We start from the raw sequence: 17,646 nt of genomic DNA, 5'->3' as shown, positions 1-17,646 counted from the left end.
AGATGAAGGGGAGGAGACAGGTTAAAGAAGGATGTTTAAGCCTTAAAACCTCTACAGGATCGGTGTCCCTCCCATTTCCCCATCAGGATTGAGTCAAAGATGCACAGAGCAAAGTACAGAGAGATCCTTGATGAAAACCTGCTCCAGAGCCCTCAGGACCTCAGACTGGGGCGAAGGTTCACCTTCCAACAGGATAACATCCCTAAGCACACAGCCAAGACAACGCAGGAGTGCCTTCAGGACAAGTCTCTGAATGTCCTTGAGTTGCCCAGCCAGAGCCCGGACTTGAACCCAATCGCACATCTCTGGAGAGACCGGAAAATCGCTGTGCAGCAACACTCCCTATCCAACCAGACAGAGCTTGAGAGGATCTGCAGGGAGGAAAAAAGTTAGACCAGAGAATCTTGTTTCTCATGGTCTGAGAGTCTTTAGGTGCCTTTTGGCAAACTCCAAGCGGGCTGTCATGTGCCTTTTACTGAGGAGTGGCTTCCGTCTGGCCTCTCTACCATAAAGGCCTGATTGGAGCCATGCACAACGTGATGCCATGCTCAACATAAAAAAACAGTTTAGTTCATTATAGAATTGTGGACTGCCATGTGAAGAAATCGAATGAAATCACAGTTTCTGACTACGTACACTGTATCATATTATTTATGTTGTTGATATATAAAAAAAAATGTTTTTTTTTGAGAAACCTCATACTTGAAAGACGCACTCCAGCTATTTTTTAAAACTTTCCTGTTGAAAAACAATATCCCATGTGTAAATACAGTAATGTATTCACACTCTTATTAATTAAAGAAATATGTTTTGAGTAAAAGTTTTTTTGTTGTTGACATAACTGCAAACTTCATTCAAGGAGTTGGTCTCATGGTGCCCTCTGATGTCATTGGCCTCCCTCTTGCTTGCGGGAACAATAGAGGAGCAATAGAGAACAAAAGAGGAAAGGCCGAACCCTCCACTTGTGCCATGTCATGAGGATATCTGGACCACCTTGAGATGTGCCTTTTGTTAAGTAAATCAGGTGATAAATGAAATGAAACGGTGACTGGAGTGCGACTTGAAGCCCAGTTTAGGAGTAATGCGGAATCAATCCTTTTTTATTCTGCTTTACGGAAAATGTATGTATGGAGTCAGCCAAGCTAAGGCAGGAGCAAGCATGATTCTGCACATGACAAGGATGCGATAGATGTATGGTCTCTCCACAGATTCTGAGATTCTATGGTATTGTTACAATCATGGACATGTTTTTGACTACTTCAAATGCAGTGTCATTATGGGTAATACCAAAGAATTTTCACACCCAGAGTTCCAAGTGACCAATGTGGGGTTTGTGGAGTCATTGGGAGAAAGAAAATTGTCTTCCTTAGTAGTTACTTTTCTGTGAAGGCACAACCTAGATTCAAGCCAATGTAAAGTAGCTCATCATGTCATTAAAACAACCTTGTGAAAGCGACATGTTCTAATTTCTGTCAAAAACAGCTTTAAATCAAAGAAGTCCCTTTGATTTGATGACCTGTGTGACCGTTAGACCCGATGGCGTGTTTCTGTGCATGAGCTTAACTAGCTAAAGTCGCTATGACATCAACTACAGACATGATAGGGATTTCTATTGGAGAATCAGTTTCTGGACCTCTTCATGTATATTCACTTTGACAGTACCCTCTCTAAGTGGTTCACTGTACAGTCTGGAGTGAGACAGGCCAGGGTCACTCATCTCTCCTATCCTTTACTTTATTATCATTGAATGGATCATGACCAAAACCACATCATACAAATTCAGAGGTATTGACCCTCTTCTCTCAGCTGTAGCATCTCTAAACAACATCTTCTCATTCTGCATTTACGCAACTCATCCCATTTGGATGTCTTAGCAGAGTAGAGCAGCCACTATTCCACCTAGAATAGAAAAGCTACAGTTGAAGTCAGAAGTTTACATACACCTTAGCCAAATACATTTAAACTCAGTTTTTCACAATTCCTGACATTTAATCCTAATACAGATTAAGTAAAGATTCAGTTAGTAAAGATTCAGTTAGGATCACCACTTTATTTTAAGAATGTGAAATGTCACAATAATAATTTCAGCTTTTATTTCTTTCATCACATTCCCAGTGGGTCAGAAGTTTACATACACTCAATTAGTATTTGGTGGCATTGTTTAACTTGGGTCAAATGTTTCGGGTAGCCTTCCACAAGCTTCCCACAATAAGTAGAATTTTGGCCCATTCCTCCTGACAGAGTTGGTGTAACTGAGTTAAGTTTGTAGGCCTCCTTGCTCGCACACGCTTTTTCAGTTCTGCCCACAAATTCTCTATAGGATTGAGGTCAGGACTTTGGGCCTGACTTTGGGCTTAAGCCATTTTGCCACAACTTTGGAAGTATGCTTGGGGTCATTGTCCATTTGAAAGACCCATTTGCGACCAAGATTTAACTTCCTGACTGATGTCTGGAGATGTTGCTTCAATACATCCACATAATTTTCCTACCTCATGAAGCCATCTATTTTGTGAAGTGCACCAGTCCCTCCTGCAGCAAAGCACCCCCACAACATGATGCTGCCACCCTCGTGCTTCACGGTTGGGATGGTGTTCTTCAGTTTGCAAGCCTCCCCCCTTTTCCTCCAAACATAACGATGGTCATTACAGTTATATTTTTGTTTCATCAGACCAGAGGACATTTCTCCAAAAAGTACGATCTTGTGCAGTTGCAAACCGTAGTCTGGCTTTTTTATGGCGGTTTTGGAGCAGTGGCTTCTTCCTTGCTGAGCGGCCTTTCAGGTTATGTTAATATAGGACTCGTTTTACTGTGGATATAGAGACTTTTGAACCTGTTTCCTCCAGCATCTTCACAAGGTCCTTTGTTGTTGTTCTGGGATTGATTTGCACTTTTCGCCCCAAAGTACGTTCATCTCTAGGAGACAGAATGCGTCTCCTTCTTGAGCGGTGTGACGGCTGCGTGGTCCCATGGTGTTTATACTTGCGTACTATTGTTTGTACAGATGAACGTGGTACCTTCAGGCGTTTGGAAATTGCTCCCAAGGATGGACCAGACTTGTGGAGGTCTACACATTTTTTCTGAGGTCTTGGCTGATTTATTTTGATTTTCCCATGATGTCAAGCAAAGAGGTGCTGAGTTTGAAAGTAATACATCCACAGGTACACCTCCAATTGACTCAAATGTAGTCAATTAGCCTATCAGAAACTTCTAAAGCCATGACATCATTTTCTGGAATATTCCAAGCTGTTTAAAGGCACAGTCAGCTTAGAGTATGTAAACTTCTGACCCACTGGAATTGTGATACAGTGAATTATAAGTGAAATAATCTGTCTGTAAAAAAATATTGGAAAAATGACTTGTGTCATGCACAAAGTAGATATCCTAACCGACTTCCCAAAACTATAGTTTGTTAACAAGAATTTTGTGGACTGGTTGAAAAATGAGTTTAATTGACTCCAACCTAAGTGTATGTAAACTTCCGACTTCAACTCTATGTCAAATCTGTTATTTTGTATGGATTGGAGTGTTGCCCTGTTGTCAAGAATGACATGAGAAGGGTGGAGTCTTTTAGCAGTGGTTGTCTCAAGAGAACCTGCTGCGTCTTCTGGACTAATAAAATATACTTCAGTAAGCTATACAAGAAGACCAGTTGCCAAAATGTCACAGCACGGCTCTAATGGCTTGGCCACATTCTCAGAATGCCCAGATAAAGATTCATTATGGATTTATGTCCCAATAGTGATGAAGTGGATTGAAATATAGAATATGAGATCTTTGTCGACCTATGTGGACAACTCTCTGGCTAGAGGGTCTTGCACACTCTCATCTACTATGACCCTGTTGGTCATCCATGCCATGAATATTGCCTAAATGAACAACTAATTAATTAATTGTCACATACTCTACCATACTCTCTTGTCTAAATGTACAACTTGTCTGGCCCGGATGGTCATATGCACTCCAACCTTCAACCTGGTACAGCTAAAGAAGGTTTCTTTCATATGTTTTAAATTGTTCCTTTCCACATTGCTACCACTTGCTTTTTGGGGGGGTTTAGGCCAGGTTGTTGTGAAGCACTCAATCTTGTGGAAAAAAAGCTATATAAATAACGTGTATTATTTGCTTTTGATGTGCTGCACCAAAGCATCATTTGTGAGAGGACTTGCTCCTTCTCTGTAGCTTTCTTCATGAACATTTCAAAATCAGCTTGATTTATGTTATCTTGAATATTAATACAATCATAAAGGAGAATTGTGAAGTGCTCCAAAATGGAAATGTTATTTTCTGAAATATAATTTGAGGAGTGGTGGGTGGCATTTGGGACCGAAAAGCACTTGAGGTACATACAGTGCCTTCAGAAAGTATTCACACCCCTTGACTTGTTCCACATTTTGTTGTGTTATAGCCTGAATTTAAACGTGATTAAATTGAGATGTTTTGGTCACTGGCCTACACACAATAACCTATAATGTCAAAGTGTAATTATTTTTTCTGTATTTTTATGAATTAATTGAAAATTTAAAGCTGAAATGTCTCAAGTTAATTTGTATTCAACCCCTTTGTTACGGCAAGCGTAAATAAACTCCTTTTTCAGGCCCCTGTCTTTCAAAGATAATTCATAAAAATCCAAATAACTTCACAGATCTTCATTGTAAAGGATTTAAACATGTTTCCCATCCTTGTACAATGAACTAGAAACAATTAATGAACATGCACCTGTAGAACTGTCATATAGACATTAACAGCTTACAGATGGTAGGTAATTAAGGTCACAGTTATGAAAACTTAGGAGACTAAAGAGGCCTTTCTACTGACTCTGAAAAACCAAAAGAAAGATAACCCAGGGTCCCTGCTCATCTGCGTGAACATGCCTTAGGCATGCTGCAAGGAGGCATGAGGACTGCAGATGTGGCCAGGGCAATAAATTGCAATGTCCGTACTGTGAGACGCCTAAGACAGCGCTACAGGGAGTCAGGAAGGACAGATGATCATTCTTGCAGTGGCAGACCATGTGTAACAACACCTGCACAGGATCAGTACATCCGAACATCACACCTGCAGGACAGGTACAGGATGGCAACAACAACTGTCCGAGTCACACCAGGAACGCACAATCCCTCCATCAGTGCTCAGACTGTCCGCAATGGGGTGAGAGAGGCTGGACTGAGGGCTTGTAGGCCTGTGGTAAGGCAGCTCCTCACCAGGCATCACAGGAACAGCATCGCCTATCGCCTGGGCACAAACCCACCGCCGCTGGACCAGACAGGACTGGCAAAAAGTGCTCTTCACTGACGAGTGACAGTTTTGTCTCGCCAGGGGTGATGGTCGGATTCGCGTTTATCGTCGAAGGACTGAGCGTTACACCGAGGCCTGTACTCTGGAGCGAGATCGATTTGGAGGTGGAGGGTCCGTCATGGTCTGGGGCGGTGTGTCCCATCATTGGACTGAAGTTGTTGTCAATGCAGGCAATCTCAATGCTGTGCATTACAGGGAAGACATCCTCCTCCCTCATGTGGTACCCTTCCTGCAGGCTCATCCTGACATGACCCCCCCAGCATGACAATGCCACCAGCCATACTGCTCGTTCTGTTCGTGATTTCCTGCAAGACAGGAATGTCATGGTTCTGCCATGACCAGCGAAGAGCCCGGATCTCAATCCCATTGAGCATGTCTGGGACCTGTTGGATCGGAGGGTGAGGGCTTGGGCCATTCCCCCCAGAAATTAACAAGTCACATATTAAGTTGCATTGACTCAATGTGTGCAATAATAGTGTTTAACATAATTTTTGAATGACTACATCATCTCTGTACCCCACATGGTGCAGAAGTACCCAATTACCATACTTGAGTAAAAGTAAAGATAGCTTGATAGAAAATAACTCAAGTAAAAGTGAAAGTCACCAAGTAAAATACTACTTGAGTAAAAATCTAAAGTATTTGGTTTTAAATATACTTAAGTTTCAAAAGTAGATGTACTTAATTTCACATTCCTTATATTAAACAAGAAAACCGTGCTGTCTGGTTTGCTTAAAAATGTACAGATAGCCAGGCGCACACTCCAAAACTCAGACATCATGTACAAACAAAGCATTTGTGTTTAGTGAGTCTGCCAGATCAGAGGCAGTAGGTATGACCAGGGATTTTGTCTTGACAAGTGTGTGAATTGGATCATTTTCCTGTCCTGCTAAGCATTTGAAATGTAACAAGTACTTTTGGGTCTCAGGGAAAATGTATGGAGTAAAAAGTACATTATAAAAAGTACAAAAGTAGGAGTTGTCAAAAATAGAAATAGTAAAGTACAGAAACCCCCAAAAACGACTTAAGTTGTACTTTAAAGTATTTTTACTTAAGTACTTTACACCACTGTCCACACATACAATTATCTGTAAGGTCCCTCTGTCGAACAGTGAATTTCAAACACAGATTCAACCACAAAGACCAGGAAGGTTTTCCAATGCCTCGCAAAGAAGGGCACCTATTGGCAGAGGTACAAAAATAAAAAAGCAGACACTGAGTATCCCTTTGAGCATGGTGAAATTATACATTACACTTTGGATGGTGTATCAATACACCCAGTCACTACAAAGCTACAGGTGTCCTTCCTGACTCAGTTGCCGGAGAGGAAGGAAACCGTTCAGGGATTTCACCATGAGGCCAATGGTGACTTTAAAACAGTTACATAGTTTACTGGCTGTGATAGGAGAAAACTGAGGATACATCAACAACATTGTAGTTATTCCACTCTTTGCTTATTTGAAGTGTTCTTGCCATAATTATGGACTTATTATGGTATTTTCCCAGATAGGGCTATCATCTGTATACAACCCCTACCTATTCACAACACAACTGATTGGCTCAAATGCATTAAGAAGGAAAGAAATTTCACATATGAATTTTAAGCAAGGCACATCTGTTAATTGAAATGCATTCCAGGTGACTACCTCATGAAGATGGTTGAGAGAATGCCAAGAGTGTGCAAAGCTGTTATCAAGGCAAAAGGTGGCTACTTTGAACAATATAAAATATAAAATACACTGCCAGTACAAAGTTTTAGAACACCTACTCATTCAAGGGATTTTCTTGATTTTTCTATTTTCTACATTGTAGAATAATAGTGAAGACATCCAAACTATGAAATAACACATAAAGTCATGTAGTATCCAAAAAAGTGTTAAACAAATTAGATTTGAGATTGCTCAAATAACAACCGTTTGCCTTGATGACAGCTATGCACACTATTGGCATTCTCTCAACCAGCTTCTCACCTGGAATGCTTTCCAAACAGCCTTGAAGGAGTTCCCACATATGCTGAGCACTTGTTGGCTGCATTTCCTTCACTCTGCGGTCTGACTCATCCCAAACCATCTCAATTTGGTCGAGATCGGGGGATTGTAGAGGCCAGGTCATCTGATGTATATTTTGATTTGTTTAACACTTTTTTGGTTACTACATGATTCCATATGTGTTATTTCAAAGTTTTTATGACTTCACTATTATTCTACAATGTAGAAAATAGTCTAAATAAAGAAAAACCCTTGAATGAGTGTGTCCAAACTTTTGACTGGTACTGTATGTAAATGAGATATTTCCATGTATTATTATTATTATACATTATACATTATTTACATTTGCACAAATTTCTAATTTCTAATTTCTGTCACGCAGTATGTACATTCATAACCAGGAGCAAGAAGATACCAGCAGACAGCTGTACGTCGGCTCTGTATGCCACAGAAATAATATTCTATTGTGTACGTTGTCAGAAACTGTGATTTGATTGGATTTCTTACCATGGCTTACCATAGCAGTCCACCATTATATAATCATCTGAATTGTTTATGATGTCTTACATGGCACCATTGTAATCCTTGATCATCCAAACATGAGGGTAAACATCACCTTTTCTGTGTTATAATGTTTTGTTCAAGAGATATGATGCAAAATACATTACATGGTTATGGCGGAATGGAAAATTGTCGCCATGTCTGCAAGGAGGCAGTTTTGCAATGTCTCCATATATAAAAATGTTCAGGGTCCCAAACTGTACCAGGTTTCATGCTTTTATGAAAAAATGAACACAATTTTCATATATTGCCTGGACTAATATACTGTACATTTCAACATTTTGTCTAGAGAATGTCTGCGCATTACTATACTCTGTGTCCTGAAAGAAGTTATTGGACAATGTCAAGGGATGGTATGGGCTTGTACATGGCAGGACTATCTGATACTTTATGTTCCCTCATGTCCAGTTTCATTCCAGCACAGTAAGTCGGGTTATATCTGTCATTGAAGATTCTATCATTGAAATGGAGGCTCACGAGACTATGCCAAAAACACACTTACCATAAGGTAGTGCCAAAGGACATTTATTCAGCTCACATCAAAGTTTTTGATTGAACCTAGACAAAGTCAAGAGAATGCTTTGTTAATAAAAGTCTCAATTTCAGTAAAAGGTGAAAATGTGTTTTGAGGGCAGTGATTACAGTTTTACAGCATTACAGTTTTTCTCAATCACGTATTTTTTGGAACAATGTTGTCGATTTTCAAAACAGTCGGCAAGACAAAGAACTCTGTGGCCTGCAAAACAGTAAATGTGTTTTGGAAACGTAGCTGTCGTCATAAAACAAATGCATTCATCAAAACTATTTTATACGGTCACAATTGCAAATACATTTATCAAAAGAACACGACTGCCTGCAAAAAGATTACTGCAATCGTACTTACAGTTGAAGTCGGAAGTTTACATACACTTAGGTTGGAGTCATTAAAACTTGTTTTTCAACCAGTCCACAAATTTCTTGTTTTTAACAAACTATAGATTTGGCAAGTCGGTTAGGACACCTACTTTGTGCATGACACAAGTCATTTTTCCAACAATTGTTTACAGACAGATTATTTCACTTGTAATTCACTTGTAATTCACAATTCCAGTGGGTCAGAAGTTCACATACACTAAGTTGACTGTGCCTTTAAACAGCTTGGAAAATTCCAGAAAATGATGTCATGTCTTTAGAGGCATCTGACAGGCAAATTGACATCATTTGAGTCAATTGGAGGTGTACCTGTGTATGTATTTCAAGGCCTACCTTCAAACTCAGTGCCTCTTTGCTGGACATAATGAGAAAATGAAAAGAAATCAGCCAAGACCTCAGAAAGAAATTGTAATGTAGACCTCCACAAGTCTGGTCCATCCTTGGGAGCAATTTCCAAACGCCAAAAGGTACCACGTTCATCTGTACAAACAATAGTAGGCAAGTATAAACACCATGGGACCACACAGCCGTCATACCGCTCAGGAAGGAGACGCATTCTGTCTCCAACAGATAAATGTACTTTGGTGCGAAAAGTGCAAATCAATCCCAGAGTAACAGCAAAGGACCTTGTGAAAATGCTGGAGGAAACAAGTTCAAAAGTATCTATATCCACAGTAAAACGAGTCCTATATCAACATAACCTGAAAGGCCACTCAGCAAGGAAGAAGCCACTGCTCCAAAACCGCCATAAAAATGCCAGACAATGGTTTGCAACTGTACATGGGGACAAAGATCGTACTTTTTGGGGAAATGTCCTCTGGTCTGATGAAACAAAAATAGAACTGTTTGGCCATAATGACCATCGTTATGTTTGGAGGAAAAAGGGGGAGGCTTGCAAGCCGAAGAACACCATCCTAACCTTGAAGCACGGGGGTGGCAGCATCATGTTGTGGGGGTGCCTTGCTGCAGGAGGGACTGGTGCACTCCACAAAATAGATGGCTTCATGAGGTAGGAAAATTACGTGGATATATTGACGCAACATCTCAAGACATCAGTCAGGAAGTTAAAGCATGATCGCAAAAGTCTTCCAAATGGACAATGACCCCAAGCATACTTCCAAAGTTGTGGCAAAATGGCTTAAGGATAACAAAGTCAAGGTATTGGAGTGGCCATCACAAATCCCTGACCTCAATTCTATTGAAATTGAGTTTGTGGGTAGAACTGAAAAAGCGTGTGCGAGCAAGGAGGCCTACAAATCTGACTCAGTTACACCAGCTCTGTCAGGAGGAATGGGCCAAAATTCACCCAACTTATTGTGGGAAGCTTGTGGAAGGCTACCCGAAATGTTTGACCCAAGTTAAACAATTTAAAGGCAATTCTACCAAATACTAATTGAGTGTATGTAAACCTCTGACCCACTGAGAATGTGATGAAAGAAATAAAAGCTGAAATAAATAATTATCTCTACAATTATTGTGATATTTCACATTCTTAAAATAAAGTGTTGATCCTAACTGACCTAAGACAGGGAATATTTACTAGGATTAAATGTCAGGAATTGTGAAAAACTGAGTTTAAATGTATTTGGCTAAGGTGTATGTAATCTTCCGACTTCAACTGTATCTCTTGAGCCCAAGCAGACAAAACAGAAAGTTAGTCTGTCTTTTAAAAATCCCAGAAGATCAACCCATTTTTTTGCAGTCACTAAATCACGATAAATCATGATAAATCATGAACAACTATCCAAACGTGCAGAATTATGGGCAATTACTCTCCTTTTTTGCATATTTTATACACATTAAATGAAACATTATTTGAGAATTTAAAAAAATTATCAACAAATTAGCACATTGTATGTAACATTCATTCATCGGTATCATCACAATCCAATTGAATACAAAGGCTGGTTTGGTCATAGTTTTGTGGACTTTCCATTGGCACACAGAAACCCAATCCACATTAGAAATAAGGAAAGGTGAATACAAGGAACACAACTGATAATAATCTATCGGCCTAAATCCACACCAAAGCAAAGTTCCTAATGGAAGGTCCCAATGTTGGAGATGATGATTTAGGAGTAAGAAATAACCCAACTTATTTTTCTGCATCTCTGCATGTCCACAGTATTGTTAAAAAATCACAACAATTAGACAGATCTTTCTCTATATTGTGGTATGACACTGATGGGGTAATTTAGAATTTCGTTCAGTAGTATTTACGGATTGCAGGAAACAATGACCACAATTTACCCGCCCCAGAATTTTGGCTAACCAATTACAGAGCTCCAAGCTCACGTTCAAATAGCATGAAAAATAGTGAGGGTTATGGCTTGCAAAATGATAATGCTTAAATGGCTAAATTATTGAACAGTATGCTACTCGCTACTGTGATTCTTGAAATGCAGAGCCTTTTGATAGAGTATTTTTTTAGAATCTGAAATGATGCTTTAGTTACATTGTTTGCTAGCTCAGCTGGTTAGCTAGCTAGCTCTCTGTCTCATTTACCCAAAATTAAGCTACACCTCACGGCACAACAACTCTCCACCATGTGAACTACTTGTTGTGTGTATGTACTGACATGTATGTGTAACTGATAGATGCACCACATGTTAATGTTTTTAAGTGAATGTAAATTGTAAAGTCTTTTGTCTCTAATGTATTTTTCTAATGTATGTGTCAGACCCCAGTAAGACTAGCTGTCCCCATTGGAGTTGGCTAATTGGGATGCCGACTCCAGGATGCTGGCCTTCTAGGCTGAGTTCCTCTGTCCAGTATCTGTGTTCTTTTGCCCATCTTAATCTTTTCTTTTCACAGTTTTCAGCTGTGCTAACATAATTGCGAAAGAGTTTTCTAATGATCAGTTAGCCTTTTAAAATGATAAACTTGGATTAGCTAACACAGCGTGCCCTTGGAACACAGGAGTGATGGTTGCTAATGATAGGACTCTGCACGCCTATGTAAATATTCCATTAAAAAACAGCCGTTTCCAGCTACTATAGTCATTTACAACATTAACAATGTCTACAATGTATTTCTGATCAATTTGATGTTATTTTAATGGACAAAAAAATTTGCTTTTCTTTAAAAAATAAGGACATATCTAAGTGACCCTAAAATTTTGAAAGGTAGTGTATGTTAGCTAGCTAAGTTAGCAATGTTATAAATTAAACTCCCATCTTCTGTCCACATCAGGATAAGACTTGAGAGCACTAGTTAGCTCTACAAGGGGTTATAGCTTTGACTGCATGCTGACAGTGAATTCAGAGCCATTCAGTGGCTAGCTACACTAAAAACACAATTTTACCAGGTTCCCGTGAAGTAATTGTAATGACAGTCCACCACATCATACCCAAGAGTTTCCTAATTAGCAAGGGGTAGTCGGTGTTAAATTTAATTGTGTATTAGAACCACAGTATGAGATCATTGTGAGGGGATTGAGCGTCCTGGGAAAATGTTGTCGGAGGTTGCAACAGTAACCGAGGGAGGGGGGGGCTTTAGTGAAAGGTCAATTGCACACTTGTCTCTTATGATAAAAAATATGTAACTACGGGAGGGAAATATGGAAAATAATGTGTAAGTATTCTGTGAACAAAACAAATACTAGAAACCAGCACACTTCTCCTGCCACGTGTGAAAGGCCAAGTAAAAACACATGATGAACAGGTCACAATGAGGCTGGAGTAGGTCTTTAGCAGTGAATTTTGTATTCACTGATGACATTTGTATTTAAAGTTTTGAAAAAGGTGGTCTAAGACATGCAAAAAGTGTACTGTTTGGAAGTTGGAATTATTTTGGAATGGACAAACATTTGCAGGTAGCCTACTTTTTCAAGTGATTTGTTCGACAATCAGATGAAAACCTCATGACTTGTTGTAGAATAAGAAAAATAGAGACCCCCTGAATGTCACAGTGTAATTCGCACTCTGGAGGTTTCAACACAGATCCAAAAATTGTTTGTAGCAACTGAGAAAAACTGTCGTCAAATACTGGTGCATCATCAATGGATGACCACTGGGAGGCAGACTAGTATTAATAATTGATGATTTATGAACTTAACAAAAACAAAATCCTTTTTGTGGATATAGTTGTGTCAAGAGTTAAGAGAGCTTGTATATTATGAAAAATAGCAACAAAATGTTTGTTTACTGCAGATATGATTCACAGTCGTCATACACTCTTAGAAAAAAGGGTTCCAAAAAGGTTGTCTGTCCCCATCGGAGCATCCTTTAGGTTCCAGGTAGAACACTTTTTAGTTCCAGGTTCTACCTGGACGCAAATAGGGTTCTTCAAAGGTTTCTCCTATGGCAGGGATGGGCAACTTTGATGGGGGAGTGGCCACAACAAAATGGAACTCGCCACCCCCACCATTTTAGTGGCCCCATCTTGACAGCAAAGAGAAGAAAACAAATAAAGTTAATTTCCTCTGTTCTGCACATTTTGCCATGGGGCGTAGAGAAAATGTTTCCATTTAAAAGCAAGTTTTCTGCAATTCTACACATTTTGCCATAGGTCAAAGATCATTTTTAAATGTTATAACTAGTTTCAGGCAATTCTACTAATTCTGCCAATAGGGTGGATGTTTGCAGTTTTTAATATGATTACTGATGATCAATGGGCCCCACCCCGGTTGATAATTCGACCATCTTATTACAAGTTTAGATAGCTGGCTGCTAATGTACCAATCTAAAAATAAATGTAGCTGACATGGGCTAATTGAGTGACTGCTGATGAACAACCAAATGTATAATTTGTGCTTACTGTATTCTATTATTCTAACTCTCAACAGTAAGTTGAGACCCCGACTGAGCTTCTTTTCTTTTTTTATTGGTCCGTGGGCCTGCAATGCGTACAGCTAAAGAACTCTTTTAGGTTCTAGATAGCACCTTTTTTCTAGTACAACAGACTCGTTTGTGCCTCCCTGGCAAAGCTAGTGTACTGTGGCTAAGAAGAGATCATGGTGTACTTCATATCCCCCCTGGCAGAGGTCAGAGGGTACTGACCTGGGATCAATTGATGTGGCTGTTGTTGTGACACACCCACAGTGAACTGTGCACGTGCGCTCTGAAAAGCAGGTCCAGCTGCCTCCTTGAACAGTGCACTAGTCTTCTTGGGTGACACCCCACTGGCTCCCACCGACGCTGGCGAAGGTGGGTTGGGAGGAGTAGGAGGAGGTGTGTGCGTGTGCGTGTGCAAACACACGTTGTTGTTGGTGTTGCATTTGGAAAGAACAAAATGATCTGAAAGAATGACTATCTGTGTGCCACATTGGACATCCTTTGAGCCATAATGTAAGCATGTTCCTTGTTTATTGATAACAATGAGTCATTGTTAATGGCTGTCTAACAGGCTAATTAGACAGATGATATGATGATATAATCCCTGACGGATTATGACAAACTGCTTAGATTCTCAGTTTGAGTGGGTGTTTGATAATAGGATGAAGAAAGAGGGGTAGGGTGAGGGTTTTGTTGTGATTCCTGCAAAAACATGTCAAAGCAGTAATCCTTCCACAACTCATACCCCTTGGTACGGCAGCACAAAAGAAAGGCTCACCATCAAAGAAAGAACAACAACACATACCGCAACAAGTAACGAACAAGACAATGTGAACAGCATCCAAATGTTATTAGTGGAGTGCCGTGCCAGTTTTCTGTCTGTGGGTTCTGGGGGAAAGGAGGTGGGAGGTCTATTGGGCTTCAATAAACTGGGGAGAAGAACACATTCATCTGCCTTCACTTAACAGGCCTTTCTGCCTGGCATGCTGCTGGCTCTCTGACAGTCTTCCAGACCCACAACCACAGCCTCATGATGGGGCATCCGACACGGACAGGATCCTCCAGCGGTTCCAGGACCCTGCTTGATATTCTGCTGACGCTGTTCTCATTGTTATTGTATTTTTGATTCTCTGGTCCCCATCTGAGGGAGAGGAGGTAGAGATCATAGAGTATGGCTGGCAGGCGAGGGAGGGTGGATAGTGTTTCAAAAATCTGCTTTGGTCTGGTTGTCTTCCCAGCGGAGGGGAGAGGATAGGGTGGGACAGGGAGGATGATTTCACCGAGCGTCTCTAAAGTTAACCTCCCCACCCCAAATCCATGACGTGTAGTACAGCTTATCATCAGCCGTCAGAGGAAGTTACAGGGACAGGACAATAGTGTAGCCAGAGTTCAACTCCACTCTGATCATGAGGTCATTGCTCTCATCATCCGTCCTACAGTGCTGTTGTCATAGGAGATAAGCAAATTCCTAGCCAACTGACAAGACTGGAAATACCGTCCGACTGCAAGCCTGATTCAGTGTGCTCGACACCCAGACATTCTCAAATTGTGTTTTTTAATCACTGATTGTTTTTTTCTTTTTCCTGAGGTTACAGAATTTAGGCTTGTCTTGCATTTGATTTTGGTACATGTCATTGAAGGAACCGACAGGCTGTGTTTTGAAAGATCTTGTGAGGGATCTGGGTGTCAGCCAACCGAAACAGCTAGGTTTAAGTGATAAACCAAATGTGCAAGCTACATAGGTGGTCTAGCATGTTCTAAGGCACGTGTAAGCTCCCGTTTAACCTAATTAACAGCAGGTCACAGTTAATAGCATAGCAGCTCATTATACTATGTTAGCGTGTTAACGGCATTAACCCTCTGTTAGCTGGTATGATAGCTTTTCATGCTATTTCTGCAGCCTGAAACATAGCTTAAATACATGCTTTTCTCTTGTTGTTCATCCAATGAACTTAGGGAGCCCCTGGCCAAATGCTATGTATATTTAGTAACTCAGCAAATAGACCATAGGATACGAGGGTAAAGGGGTCAGTGGCAAACATGGTGACCTCACCAACGTCTTTTCATCAAGAACATCAACATTCTCTCCTGGTCAGGCTATAGCAGGTTGTTGTTGTTTGATGGCTGCTCCACATGTGTAGCTCTGACAATGGCGCTGAGGGGAGACAATTAGTTGATTTTGTCCAGGCACAGGGTCATGTCCTGTTGTCTGTCCTCAGGCTAGTTGGCAGCATGTTTCAATGCTCTTCACCTAGATAGGACTTCCTGTGTTCTTGGAAACAGCTTCTCTCTCCCATTTGGAACTTGCAGCTGACACAGAATATAGTATATTGACCGATGGATATTATCATACAGACCATTGTTCATTTATGGAAATAACTACAAATGACGACATGCAGCCACAAAGTAGTCTATTTATTTCAGCAACTAAAATGGTTAACATGTTATCATAGTGAGGGAAACAAACGGATGACGGTCAGTGTGTTGTTTTCTTAATAGTGCTTTATTTTGAGTCTACCTTAAGAAACTCCTATTCTCAGAAGGGAACTGCTTCCATGGCAACCGTTTTCAATTCACTCCATTATCATATCATTTCCAGATGCACAGTCGGTAGTATTTTAAGCCTTCTCTTTTAAACTATGGCTGCACTGTTTGGCAAGACCTATAGGTACGAGTAGTGTGTAATGTACTGTATATGTTGCACGACTGTGCAGACTCAGGACTTCCTAAAGCCTGAACATTTACCCTATCTATCAACAGTAGCTGAAGCAGCAGCAACTGATCATTAAGTAATTTTATTCCCCCAGCAGGGAATCCCTTTAAAGTTGATTAAAGGGTTGCCCTTTATGCAATGGTGCTTTCATTTGGTTAAGCTCAAATTTCATCCCCTCAAAAGTAATTACAAATGTCGACTGAGACGGTTTGAGTTAGTGTGAGGGGTCTGTTGAGTATAAACCCTGCCAAAGTCTCCAGGGCTAGATCTAATGTCTGTCACCTTTTCCCCATGCTGGAATACGTCAGAACCATGTGTACACTCCTTCTACTCCTCTCGGTTGGACATTCTAACAAAACAACTCGCTATTTAATCTCTTCACTTTTCTGCTTCCTCGGACTCCTTTATCTACAGCACGACTCCCACATCAGCTGCTCCACACTGTTATCGTATATCAGAACAATATTGCTCTTGTTGAGAATTGCAACAACACTGGGCTGTATAACCAGGCCCACGGATGTCAAAAGAATTCACAGAACGCCTGGATTGTTCCTGTTTTACACAGTGTGGTTAAAGGGACGTGCCACAGCCACGGTTACCCTAGTGGGTTTACAATGCAGACAGAGAGTCTATTCTAGGTCTCAGTATATGAAGAGATTAACGTTGGAAATGGATGTGTCCCACTGTCATACAGATTCTTCTTCTTTTTTTTTTTTTTTTACCTCTATAGCGCACAACGGTAGCTCAACATTAACCTTGGAATTGGACATCGGGGAGGGGATATCAACCCATAATAACATCATCTCTCTAAAGGGGGCTTAAATTCATCGGAATATATAAATAGCATCGATTCATTTCAAAATGTGCGGGTGATTTAAGTAGATTCTGCTGTTGACGAGGCCGGGTTTCAACCACATGGATATAAAACATGACAGGTCTGTATTTGGACCAATGCAGGGAAACACCCCCAGGTCACAGGGTCCCAGGTGGGATTGTCTGAGCCTGTCCCATGTGATTTGTGTGTTGATTTGGGAAAAAAAGAGACCCAGCTGCCAATGGGAGAAACAAGCTCTTTTTACAGTATAAATGGCTATGGTTTACCAAGCTCTGTAGATGGGCAACCAAAACTAATTACAGTATGTTGCAAGATGACACATAAGTGTGGTTTCTGCTCTCTATAGCTGGCACTATCCCCATGGCTTCAAACAGCAATAAAAAATACGTTTGGCATTGTTTACTGACACAAGCATACCCTCAGAAATGGACTACAATGTCATCTATTTTGACATTAATTTGTCATGACAATGTACTGTGGAGACTGGATACAGTTGACATTAGCAAAAAGGTCAAAAGAACACTGTGAACATCAAGACAAAGAGAAACCAAAAGAACAGACATTGTG

Source organism: Oncorhynchus tshawytscha, linkage group LG09, assembly GCF_018296145.1.
Source record: "Oncorhynchus tshawytscha isolate Ot180627B linkage group LG09, Otsh_v2.0, whole genome shotgun sequence".
Taxonomy (NCBI): Eukaryota; Metazoa; Chordata; class Actinopteri; order Salmoniformes; family Salmonidae; genus Oncorhynchus; species Oncorhynchus tshawytscha.
Note: the sequence above shows the minus strand (reverse complement) of the source record.